General features: G+C 31.7%; 3 long non-coding RNA genes across 3 annotated transcripts in view; 1 reads left to right on the top strand and 2 right to left on the bottom strand.

Moving 5' to 3' along the window:
• The window catches only part of LOC105140896 (uncharacterized), a 10,057-nt gene extending 5,163 nt beyond the window's left edge, over positions 1–4,894 (top strand). The window contains exon 2 of the long non-coding RNA XR_845269.1: positions 4,806–4,894. This is a non-coding gene — a long non-coding RNA (uncharacterized LOC105140896). The remainder of the gene's footprint in view (positions 1–4,805) is intronic.
• LOC105140895 (uncharacterized) lies at positions 1,082–2,391 on the bottom strand. Its single transcript, XR_845268.1, has 2 exons — positions 1,770–2,391; positions 1,082–1,739 (listed from the first exon to the last, which is right to left on the bottom strand). It is a non-coding gene; the product is annotated as an uncharacterized LOC105140895 (long non-coding RNA).
• Positions 4,895–11,214: 6,320 nt separating the features above from the next.
• LOC105140893 (uncharacterized) lies at positions 11,215–12,473 on the bottom strand. Its single transcript, XR_845267.1, has 2 exons — positions 11,827–12,473; positions 11,215–11,796 (listed from the first exon to the last, which is right to left on the bottom strand). It is a non-coding gene; the product is annotated as an uncharacterized LOC105140893 (long non-coding RNA).
• Between the last annotated feature and the right edge of the window lie 379 nt (positions 12,474–12,852).

The raw sequence follows: 12,852 nt of genomic DNA, 5'->3' as shown, positions 1-12,852 counted from the left end.
TTTCTTTATTTCATCTTATTTTGAAATTTAGTTTTGTAATTTGTTTCTTTTTAACAAGCACCCCTTTTCTTCTGGTTATCATTACCATCTTTTTTAAATTTTTTTTGTCCATTTACTGAGTGAAACTATTTTATTGGACTCATTAGGGTATATAACTTGCATCATTAATTTTTATTTTCTTCTTTAAAATACATTAGTCGTACTTTAACATTGTTTTTTCATGTTGCAAAAAAAAAAACCTGGGCCACCTATTAGTATTATCTACATGTATGTTTCAATTTAAAACTAAATAAGAGCTAATTTTTTTTTTATATTGAAAGAATTGGAATTTCCACAATTCTAATAAAATATGTTATTAAATTAATTTTGAAGAATAAAAAATATAAATATAAAGACAAAATAACATGACATTATTAAAAAAATTATATAAAAATTGATACTGTATGACTTGATCCGTGCAAAAAATAAAAATATAAACAAGTTAAAAATTTGATTTTTCAATTAATAAAATCTTTTTAACTTTTTTTTAAATAAAATAAAATTACACCTATAAGCGAAACCTATTTAATAACATTAGTTTCAAATCTCTAATACATATGGGTCGGAGACAAAGCCCAGTATGAAGCAAACCCATTAATTAACGTCATCTATTTAAGAGTTTGGCTTTTAAAACAAACCCTAGCTGCTTCTTGAGGCTAAACCATCTTCTCGCCGCTTAGAAGGGACAAAAACAACAGCAGCAGCAAGTCATGGGTAATGCCCTACATCCTGAGAATCATCTCTTCGACAGATTTCTTATGGTTTTTTTTTTCAATCTTATTTTTCGTAACGTTGGATATGATTTGCAGGCAAAGTGCATGGTTCTTTAGCTCGCGCTGGTAAGGTGAGAGGCCAAACTCCCAAGGTGGCAAAGCAGGACAAGAAAAAGAAGCCCCGTGGCCGTGCCCACAAGAGGATGCAATACAACCGTCGTTTCGTCACAGCAGGTAATCTATCTTTCCCATTTTTTCATTTAACTGCAGGTTCTTGTTCCGGTAGCAGAACCAAAAAATAATGAATTTATTATAATTACAGTTGTGGGATTTGGCAAGAAGAGAGGGCCCAATTCCTCTGAGAAGTAAAGCTTGAGAGAATGAGGAGAGGAAGAAACATTCATGGATTTTGGACGAACTATGTTGTTTTTCTTTTCCACAATACTACTGCTTTTAGTTGTTGATCTCAACTGTCAGACTATGCGGAGCATCCGCTCTCTTTTTGTTAAGTAGAGATGATTTGAGTTCTTTTTTTGTTAAATGTGTTTCTTCAAATTCTTGCTGTGGGCTTTGCTTAGTTTGTTGTTATGATGTTGTATTAGTTAATTTTTCTGCTCTTAAAATATGATTAAGGATGAAGGAGATGGTCTGTCTGGTTAGTATGGGGAAACAATGGATTTTAATTGAATTAACGAGGAAATGGGCAATCTTTATACACTTCGATTATCATTTGTACTTGCTAGAATGCAATAGGCTATCTACTTTGGTAGACTCGGAAGAGAATTGGAGAAACTCTGAGAAGATTCTAAATGAGGGATCCCTGCTCTGTCGTGACTCTAGTTTTCTTTTGTATGTGGTCGTATTTCTTATCGGTGCTGCTATGGGACCCGTTTTTGTGCATCACAAATCTGCTCTGAAAAATCAATGTTATATTCGATGGTTCTTTGTACTGAAAGTACTGTTTCTGCTGAAGCTTTTGGTTATGTTCTTAATAGTTCATACCTAGAATAACATAACAGTTCATAACTAGAATTCCCTGCAGAAAATGGCACTCACCAAGAATCCTTTTGCTAAGTACATTACTTGCTGTAGAGAGCCTATGCCATTACATTTCCTGCAAAAGGGGTAATTAGTGAGTGTCTTTTTCCTGTTTGACCTAGCATGTGTCTGCCTTGAATCATGGATATTACATGGTTGATGCCTCGAGAGTTGTGCAAGAAATCGCAGGCATAATCTGAAGCACTCCTGAGAAAGCTAGTGGGCTGCAAATTTCTCCAACGAAAATGCAAAATTGCAAATGGCTGATATACAGAATTGGCCGTGGAAGGTTTATCCCAATGCCAAACCCAACAAAGTTAGTTTCTCCGAATACCTATATTGGGGCAATGAAGAGTCAAACAACTGAGGGTTCGTTAGGTGTCTTGCAGTTATGAATGCTTGTGTGTGGCTCGTGCTCATGTCTTGTGATCAAAGAGATTTTAGAAGCCGAAAAGAGTCAAGTTACTCCTTATTTTAACATCTAGTACCTATTGATGTTGCCTTAAGGGATACGGTTTTTTCGTGTTATTGATAGTATATGTTTGAAAGCCAGTAGTAAGGCAGCTCCTAGGAAAAGATCGCGGCTAAAGAGATTGATGAATGCTAGAAAATATCTATCCCCAGAATTCAATACCCTTTCTTGATCAATTTCTTTGAATTGATCCCGCTTCTCATCACCCGGGTAAGTTTCTTTTCTAGTATATGTTACCTGTTTGAATGTCAATTTCGCAAAAGTTTTTCGGTTAATTTTGTTGATTCTTTTGTTTTAAGTGGGTTTGATTGATTGCGAAGTTTAACAATGATTTATTGGAGGGTTAGGTTTCGTTGAGAATATGAAGCTATTTTAGGGTGTTTTGAACACGGTTAGTTTGCAAAATTTGAGATTTAATGTGGGAAACCAAGTATATGGAGTGTTGCATGCAAACTGTTGTTGAAATTTCCTTGTGAAGAAAAAAGGTCTCATTTTTTCATTTTATAGCTGAAAACATTACAAGAAGTTGTTAAGAAATAAAAGAAAACACTCGCTGTAAAAGGCTTGTATGTTATTAAGAACCAAAGTGTATTTTTGTTTTGTTGTACCTTCCAAAGTTTATTTTTATTGTGAGATAAAGATGTATTTCTCTCATCGAGACATTTTAATACCCTAAAAATACTACAAATCTTTCAATTTTTTTTTTTTAAAATCAATCTAGAAATTTTTTAAAAGTAGATATAATATTTAAGTGATTACTTGTAATTAAAATATCGTCAATATAAATCAACAAAGCTATAGAAGGTTTTCCTTTTTGATATGTGAATAATGACTAATCAGCTTTGGATTGAGCAAACCAGCAACTTCAATTAACTTCAATAGATGTAGAGAACTTGGCAAATCATAGATAAGAAGCTTGTTTTAAACCATATAAAAACTTGTTGAGCAACATACAACACGACATTCTTTTCCATTTGCGAAAGACCAAGATTTAGAGACATAGATGCCTATCAATGTGAAGGAAAGTATCGTGAACAACTTGACCAACAGCACAATGGGAAAAAGTGTCATGATAGTCGATACCTTTCAATTGATTATAACTCTTAGCAACCTAAGGAGCTTTATAATATGCTCTATAAGACTATCAGAGTGTCGTTTGATTTTATAAACTCGACCGCAACTAATAGGTTGTTTGCCTAGTTGAGACGGAATAAGAGACCATGTATTGTTGATTTCTAAAGCTATTAATTCAGATTATATGGTGTTTTTCCAATGAGAATGGAAGGCTGTTTTAGCATATGCGGTAGGCTCAGAGTCCTGACTAACAGGAGCAACAAAGAAGCGATATCCTGGTGGGTATCGATTGTAAGAGACAAATTTATTGAAAGGATATCTCGTAAATTTTGGTAGACTAGATGACCAAGATAACTAGGTGACGCTACTTGGTTGCAAACATAGTCACGTAAAGTTGTAGAAGGGGCAGGAGAACGTTGAGAACAACGCAGAATAGGGACAAGAGGCTGTGAGGATGAAGAAACAGAGGAAGGTGTTTTTTTCTATTAAAGGAAGGAATATCGAGCAAAGACTCGAGAGACAAAATGGATTGATTGATTGAAAAAAAAATCAAAGGGGTAGAGGTGTCCACACAATGAGAGAGTATTGTTTCAACATTGGTGGATGGGAGTGGTAAGAGTAGATTCAAAATGATAAATATTATCATGAAGAACATCTCTGTTAGCAAATATTTGATGGTGCAAATTCATATAGTTTGTAAGCTTTTTGGTCAACTAGATAATCTAGAAAAACACAACGGGTGGCCATGCATACAGTTGCTCAAAAAGAGTTTTCCATGAGAGAAGTGTGGAAAGGTGGTTGTGAGATAGACAGTTGTAAGGACACACTCAGCCTAAAAATATAAAGAAAGATTTGCTTGAAAACGAAGGGCTCGAGCAAACTCAATATATGAAGATGTTTGCACTCTCCAACCCCAATTTGATGAGGAGTATAAACACAAGAATTATGAAAGATTGTTTCATTTTGTTAAAAAAAAAAAGGTTTTATGGAAGTAAACTTTGTGCCATTATCAGTGCAAAAGTTAGTTATAAAAGCATTGAATTGTGTTTTGATGAAAGAACAAAAAAGGGTCAGTAATTGATGTGTTCCACCTTTTCAAAACTAGAGTAATCATCCACAATTATCAAACAATATTTAGCACTGGAAAGAGATGGAATGGAATAAGGACCCCAAGTCTCATAGTGAACTCAAAAGGTCGAACAAAAGATAAAGAAAATGAATCTTTTTTGCTTTGCAAATGCACAAACATCACAAACATTATATGTCTTGAAAGGAAACTTTAAAGAACTTTCAGCCATAAAACTTAATCTAAAGAAATATAGATGCCCCACTCGATGATGGCAAAGATCGATGAGGGAAATGTTTTGAAAACATGGTGGACGATTAGCAATGTTTTATATTTTGTTTTATCCAAAGCTAATACAACCAAGTAATAAACTCTCTCTGATGCAGACAATTGTTATTATTAGGCTGTAAGAAGTGTGTGAGAGTGCTTAATGAATTAAAAAAATTCCATGTTGTACTCTAATCAATATACTCTTCTGTATTCCTTCTTCTATCTCCTTCCTCTCTCTTATAAACTTATGTGCTTATTCACACCTCAAATGGACATATCTTCTGTAATCACTGATAAGAATATATACAAGATTACAGCTTTGCCAGTGACTTAATGAAACATATAATTAAAACGTAGAAAATAAGACATGAATGATGGCTCCATGTTTCCAGAGGTTAAGAAATTAATTTAGGCTTGACTATATTATCATTTTTTCCTCTTTTTTTCATTTATTATTATTATAGTGTCGATTCATCATTACACTTTTGTTAGCAGGTGGGGATCTGCATTACTTGACTCATATATTCACTTTAAGGTAGTAAAAGGAGATGACAAATTAAGCCCTTATCTGGGTTTTTCATTTCCTGAAAGTTTCCCCAAGAGCTGACCCCATATAAAGCTTTTGAGGGGCTATATACTTGCTAGTTGATGACAACATTATAGCTGGGGCTGACCCTTTCTTTCTTTAATCTTGACCCACAGTTTAGCTATGCCTCCACAAATCACCTCAAGCTCAAATTAAATAGAACGCAAAAACTAACCATCACTTGCTGACATTAATTTAAACATGACAAGCTGTAAGAAACACTCCTTTTTTTCCTTTTTCTTTCTTTAATCATGAAAAGATTATCTAGGTTGACCAAGGGTTGGTGTTGTGCCTCCTGACCCTTAGGGAGATTCCACCTATATATATAGATCTTATAGGTTAAAAGCTAAGGATTTGCTGGTTGTTATCATTTCTCTCGTTATTCCTTTATAACTTAATGATAACAATAGCTAAAGCTGCTGTCTTAGCACAGATTTCATAGAGATGGGGATCTTCTGTCTGTGGGGAGCACCAAAGCCTGTGGACCCCAAAATTGTAAAATTCCTTTTTCTAGTACAATTAGAAAATTATTGTCTTGATTTACTGGGAAATCCCATCGTTGAAATTCTAAATTTCCTCCTTACTTTAAACTGTAGGATGGTCCCAAATCATAGTAAAGTTATTACCATGCTTGATAACACTGCGAGTTCCTATCTCTTTCTGTCATAGTCTGGATTGTATGTGTATGATCGATGTGTCCTTTATCCACTAATTGTTGAGAGCACCATGAATTCCTGTACGGAACCTTTTCTTGAAATAGTCCTATTGTACATTTTATGCGTGCACATCAACCTGCGCTCCTTCCATGTGTACATGGACACCATGAATTCATGCTGGGGATGAATATAAGGATCTGTCCCCATTACAAAATATACTGCACCAAGCAGTTGGAGAACATGAGCGCCTCTGAAAAAGAAAAGTAATCTCTGTGTTACAGTCATCAAGCATTCCATGCGGAATCATTTCCTATCTATATGTATATTCTTCTGTTGATATACAGTACTGTATCAACTTATAAAATCAATGATCTCTTGCCTTAATGGTTCTTACATTCTTACATGAGTAAGGTAAGAGAGATTCGTAAACCGAGGTAGGTACAAGGCTTGATTGAGCCCTTGAATAATAGATATTAGATTATTAGGTTAATATATAAAGCTAGATTAACAGAGCGTTTGTTTTTATTTGTTTAGAGTGTTTTTTTTTAATCTACAAAGCATTAAATTTATATTTTTGAAGTGTTTTTCATAATTTTAACGTATTAATATTAAAAATAAAAAATATTATTCTAACATAATTTTGATTAAAAAACACTTTTAAGTATTACCGAAAGCACATGGTGAATTTCTTTAGATAAAAGCAGTGTATGCCCACCTCTTAAAAGCCTCCCTCTGTTGGGTCTTTAGCCATGATCACCTCTACCTTTTCATTCCCGCCCCGCGTATGCACGAAATGTACACGAGCATTATACCTTATTTCTAATTAAGGATATGCACTTATATATGTTTTCTATCATTACTTCTAGTGTCGATGAATCAAACCATTAATTTAATTCTAATCATTTCATTGAGATTGTGTTGATATAAGTTCATTACTATGCTTTACATTTATTGATAAATTTTTAAAGTTGTGCTAAAAACATCAAATTATATTTATAGGATACTATATATCAAGATTAGTATTCCAATGTTATTTTATTGCTTGAGTACTTTTAGGGCTAATTTAACTTTTAAAATCAACTTTCTATATCTATAATACTATCCTAAAAAGTTGGCTGCAAAATTTCCTAAAACATCTTATGTTTTTGCCTAAAAAGCTTAAGACAATAAATCATCGTATCAAATATATTTCTAAAACTTTATGCATGTTAAACAACATGTGTTACACTAGTTAGTTACACCAGACATAAAATTTGAAAGGCAACTAGTATACTAAACACCCTTACCAAATAAAGATTTCTTGATATCTCTATTATATTACACCATTAGGCAACTTTCCTATCGTATGTGGCCAACCAAATAAGCACTTGAATTAGCTCAAATTATTCTGTCTGCTGTGCTCAGATATGGGAGAGATGTACAAAGTATATGGTGGGTTTTGTTTAGAAAAAATATAAAACCAATAAAAATAGTAATTTTAAATTTTTTTAGGAGTCTTAGGAATCTTATTAGATATTTTAGAATAGTTTAGGATTCGAGCGAAGATTACATGAATATTAACTCTTCTTTCAAGAGCTTGATCAATTCTTTAAGGTTGAATTGTTACAAATCACAAACTGTTGGATTATCTGATCCTAATAGTAATCCATACGAATCATTAGATTATAAATATCTTAAACTCTTTTATAAGAGAAGGATTGTTATATCTTGAGTTATATTTCTTTTTTTTTTTTTTTTGTGTTTTCAAGTGTTTCTCTTTGATCTCTTGATAAACAATAAAACATGAGATATAACAATCTATTTTTTTTTAACAAAAAAAATATCTCTATTGATGACAAACTATCACTTTTCCCCTTGAAAAAATATCACATATAATATTCAGGATAATTTTTAAAAATTTATATAATTAAATCCTTACTTGATTTTTCTAGATTTAGAATTGTAATCCATTAACTTATTTACAATCAAGTCTCACTTAATTAATCATCCTAGTTTAATTTTTTATTAATGATTCTTAATATGTGTGATCCATTAAGTTCATAATATGTTAACCCATGTATAAATCATAATTCTAATCAAAATAGTATTATATAAATTAAAAAAACAAACCTTTATCAATTCAAAAAATTGATTGATTTATATTTTAAAATTAAGTGTATTATTTAGTATTATGTCATGATCCTCTAAATATAAAAAAAAATTATATGTAGTTTCACTTAACCTTTCAGTGACAAATTTCTTAGTGTAGTTCTTATTCTTTTATCTTTAATGTTCTATTAGACATTTAAGCATATAGTATATTTATTTTGTCAAATCATATTTATTATTAGCACTATAATCATTGATTTTTTTAATATTATTTAAGAGTACGTGGAGCAATTTTCCTTATTCATATAAAGCGATAAATTCTCTTTTGATCATTCAAATACCTTGATATAGTTTATTTCATACCACTAGTTGTTATTATTTGTTAAAGGAAAATATAGTTAAGATCTAAACATATTATAAAAAAAATTAAAAAAGCATAAGAAAAATATTGTTCTTCATGCCACTATTCACCTAAAGACAAATCATTATGTATTGTTATAGCGTTTTTTTGTTTTGTTTTTCAATTACGTCATTCTAGGCCCAAATTAATAGCCAATTAAAGAACTTTTATTGAGGAAGGTCAAGATTCAAAGAAAAGTAACTAAATTGAAAAGGGAAAAAAAGGGTGGTTGTTATAAAATTAGGATGAAATGTTCACTTTGGTCTTTCAACTTTTTAAATTATAAACTTTTAGTCTCTTAAAATTTAGGCAACTAAGTTTTAGTCCCAAACCTTTTTTTTCTCTAGTTTGAGAGAGGAGAGATAAAGTGATTGGATTCTGATGATATAGAAAAAATCTATTCTGATTATAAAGAAAAAAATCTTGATCGACAACGATTTTAGCCATAAAAAGAAGTTATTTTGGTATTAACAAGTTTCTTTTGATGAGGAGTGCCCTATACACTCGCTTTTAGGTGCATGACACGTCATCAAATGATGAAACATCGACTTTCCATGATGGCATTGCAAGCATCATGACACCTCTTCCACCTAGACCAACATGTGTGGTGTTTTATATGATGGTTTGTCGCCAACGACCTTTTCTTCTTTTTTTTTTCCTTTTTTTTCTCTATTTTTTTTTAAAATTCGTGTTAGTCATTTAAACTTTCACAATTGTCTTCTCATTTACTAATATTTAAACTTTGTTCTTTATTTTTTTATTTATAGTTTTTGTTCTTGGCCTTTTTGTCAAATTTTATTTTTTTTCAATTTGATCCTTGGATTCATAATTATAATATGTTATTTTTTCAAATTCAAACCTCATTTCTTTTTTGTGTTTTGGAATATTTTATGAATTTAATTTTTATTTTTTATTCCCCCCTTTAATTCAAAATTATAACTAATCCTCTCAATTACTTTTTAGTTTAAACTAGGTATTCATTCTTTTAATTGCTATTTTTTTTAATCTTTTTGTACAATTGAATTTTTTTTTTTATAGTTATCCACTCATAGGGAATAATGGTAAAGGGTATTGGAGTTAAGGACATAAGTTCTTCTATATTTCAACTTTGATCTTTATTTTTTATTTTATTTCTTGAATCTTTTATCAAATTTCAATTTGCTTTTAATGTCATCCTTAGATTCATAATTTAAATTTGTGATCTTTTTTAATATGGTCCTCATTCCTTTTTTTTATTCTTTTATGAACTTATTTTTTCTTTTCAATTCAAATTTCTAGTGAGTCCTCTCATTTAATTTTTATTTCATATTATTTTGTTTTTTTAATTGTATTTCTTGTATAATTGATTTTTTTAAAAAAATTATCCTTCAATATTTAATTTATTAGAGGTTGAAACTCATGATTTTTTAAGATGAGGTGCTTTATGTTTAATGACTCGATTCATAAGTTTGAAAAGTTAACACTAGTTGTCATCTTTTTTTTTTTGCACTATATTTTGTATTTCATCACTCAATGTTGTTCATTTTGAAAAATAAGCTTTGTTATTTTATTTGGTTTTATTTCGATCAAGTTATTATAATCTCATTATCTAGACAGCAGGTTTAGTTAGGTAACCCGAGTATTTATTGGAGTAATTTTTAAATTTTTTTTTCTTAATTTCATCTTATTTTGAAATTTAGTTTTGTAATTTGTTTCTTTTTAACAAGCACCCCTTTTCTTCTGGTTATCATTACCATCTTTTTTAAATTTTTTTTGTCCATTTACTGAGTGAAACTATTTTATTGGACTCATTAGGGTATATAACTTGCATCATTAATTTTTATTTTCTTCTTTAAAATACATTAGTCGTACTTTAACATTGTTTTTTCATGTTGCAAAAAAAAAAAACCCGGGCCACCTATTAGTATTATCTACATGTATGTTTCAATTTAAAACTAAATAAGAGCTAATTTTTTTTTTATATTGAAAGAATTGGAATTTCCACAATTCTAATAAAATATGTTATTAAATTAATTTTGAAGAATAAAAAATATAAATATAAAGACAAAATAACATGACATTATTAAAAAAATTATATAAAAATTGATACTGTATGACTTGATCCGTGCAAAAAATAAAAATATAAACAAGTTAAAAATTTGATTTTTCAATTAATAAAATCTTTTTAACTTTTTTTTAAATAAAATAAAATTACACCTATAAGCGAAACCTATTTAATAACATTAGTTTCAAATCTCTAATACATATGGGTCGGAGACAAAGCCCAGTATGAAGCAAACCCATTAATTAACGTCATCTATTTAAGAGTTTGGCTTTTAAAACAAACCCTAGCTGCTTCTTGAGGCTAAACCATCTTCTCGCCGCTTAGAAGGGACAAAAACAACAGCAGCAGCAAGTCATGGGTAATGCCCTACATCCTGAGAATCATCTCTTCGACAGATTTCTTATGGTTTTTTTTTTCAATCTTATTTTTCGTAACGTTGGATATGATTTGCAGGCAAAGTGCATGGTTCTTTAGCTCGCGCTGGTAAGGTGAGAGGCCAAACTCCCAAGGTGGCAAAGCAGGACAAGAAAAAGAAGCCCCGTGGCCGTGCCCACAAGAGGATGCAATACAACCGCCGTTTTGTCACAGCCGGTAGTCTCTCTTTGCCATTTATTTATTTAAATATTTGAATGCTCTTTGTTTTGTAGCCGAACCAAAAATAATTAATTTATTTTAATTATTACAGTTGTGGGATTTGGCAAGAAGAGAGGGCCCAATTCCTCTGAGAAGTAAAGCTTGAGAGAACGAGGAGATGAAGAAACATTCATGGATTTTGGACGAACTATGTTGTTTTTCTTTTCCACAATACTACTGCTTTTAGTTGTTGATCTCAACTGTCAGACTATGCGGAGCATCTGCTCTCTTTTTGTTAAGTAGAGATGACTTGATTTCTTTTTTTGTTAAATGTGTTTCTTCAAATTCTTGCTGTGGGCTTTGCTTAGTTTGTTGTTATGATGTTGTATTAGTTAATTTTTCTGCTCTTAAAATATGATTAAGGATGAAGGAGATGGTCTGTCTGGTTAGTATGGGGAAACAATGGATTTTAATTGAATTAACGAGGAAATGGGCAATCTTTATACACTTCGATTATCATTTGTACTTGCTAGAATGCAATAGGCTATCTACTTTGGTAGACTCGGAAGAGAATTGGAGAAACTCTGAGAAGATTCTAAATGAGGGATCCCTGCTCTGTCGTGACTCTAGTTTTCTTTTGTATGTGGTCGTATTTCTTATCGGTGCTGCTATGGGACCCGTTTTTGTGCATCACAAATCTGCTCTGAAAAATCAATGTTATATTCGATGGTTCTTTGCACTGAAAGTACCGTTTCTGCTGAAGCTTTTGGTTATGTTCTTAATAGTTCATACCTAGAATAACATAACAGTTCATAACTAGAATTCCCTGCAGAAAATGGCACTCACCAAGAATCCTTTTGCTAAGTACATTACTTGCTGTAGAGAGCCTATGCCATTACATTTCCTGCAAAAGGGGTAATTAGTGAGTGTCTTTTTCCTGTTTGACCTAGCATGTGTCTGCCTTGAATCATGGATATTACATGGTTGATGCCTCGAGAGTTGTGCAAGAAATCGCAGGCATAATCTGAAGCACTCCTGAGAAAGCTAGTGGGCTGCAAATTTCTCCAACGAAAATGCAAAATTGCAAATGGCTGATATACAGAATTGGCCGTGGAAGGTTTATCCCAATGCCAAACCCAACAAAGTTAGTTTCTCCGAATACCTATATTGGGGCAATGAAGAGTCAAACAACTGAGGGTTCGTTAGGTGTCTTGCAGTTATGAATGCTTGTGTGTGGCTCGTGCTCATGTCTTGTGATCAAAGAGATTTTAGAAGCCGAAAAGAGTCAAGTTACTCCTTATTTTAACATCTAGTACCTATTGATGTTGCCTTAAGGGATACGGTTTTTTCGTGTTATTGATAGTATATGTTTGAAAGCCAGTAGTAAGGCAGCTCCTAGGAAAAGATCGCGGCTAAAGAGATTGATGAATGCTAGAAAATATCTATCTCCAGAATTCAACACCCTTTCTTGATCAATTTCTTTGAATTGATCCCGCTTCTCATCATCCGGGTAAGTTTCGTTTCTAGTATATGTTACCTGTTTGAATGTCAATTTCGCAATAAGTATTTTCGGTTAATTTTGTTGATTCTTTTGTTTTAAGTGGGTTTGATTGATTGCGAAGTTTAACAATGATTTATTGGAGGGTTAGGTTTCGTTGAGAATATGAAGCTATTTTAGGGTGTTTTGAACACGGTTAGTTTGCAAAATTTGAGATTTAATGTGGGAAACCAAGTATATGGAGTGTTGCATGCAAACTGTTGTTGAAATTTCCTTGTGAAGAAAAAAGGTCTCATTTTTTCATTTTATAGCTGAAAACATTACAAGAAGTTGTT

Source organism: Populus euphratica, unplaced genomic scaffold (genome assembly GCF_000495115.2).
Source record: "Populus euphratica unplaced genomic scaffold, PopEup_1.0 scaffold145.1, whole genome shotgun sequence".
NCBI classification, from domain to species: Eukaryota; Viridiplantae; Streptophyta; class Magnoliopsida; order Malpighiales; family Salicaceae; genus Populus; species Populus euphratica.
Note: the sequence above shows the minus strand (reverse complement) of the source record. Positions and strands in the feature narration are given on the sequence as shown.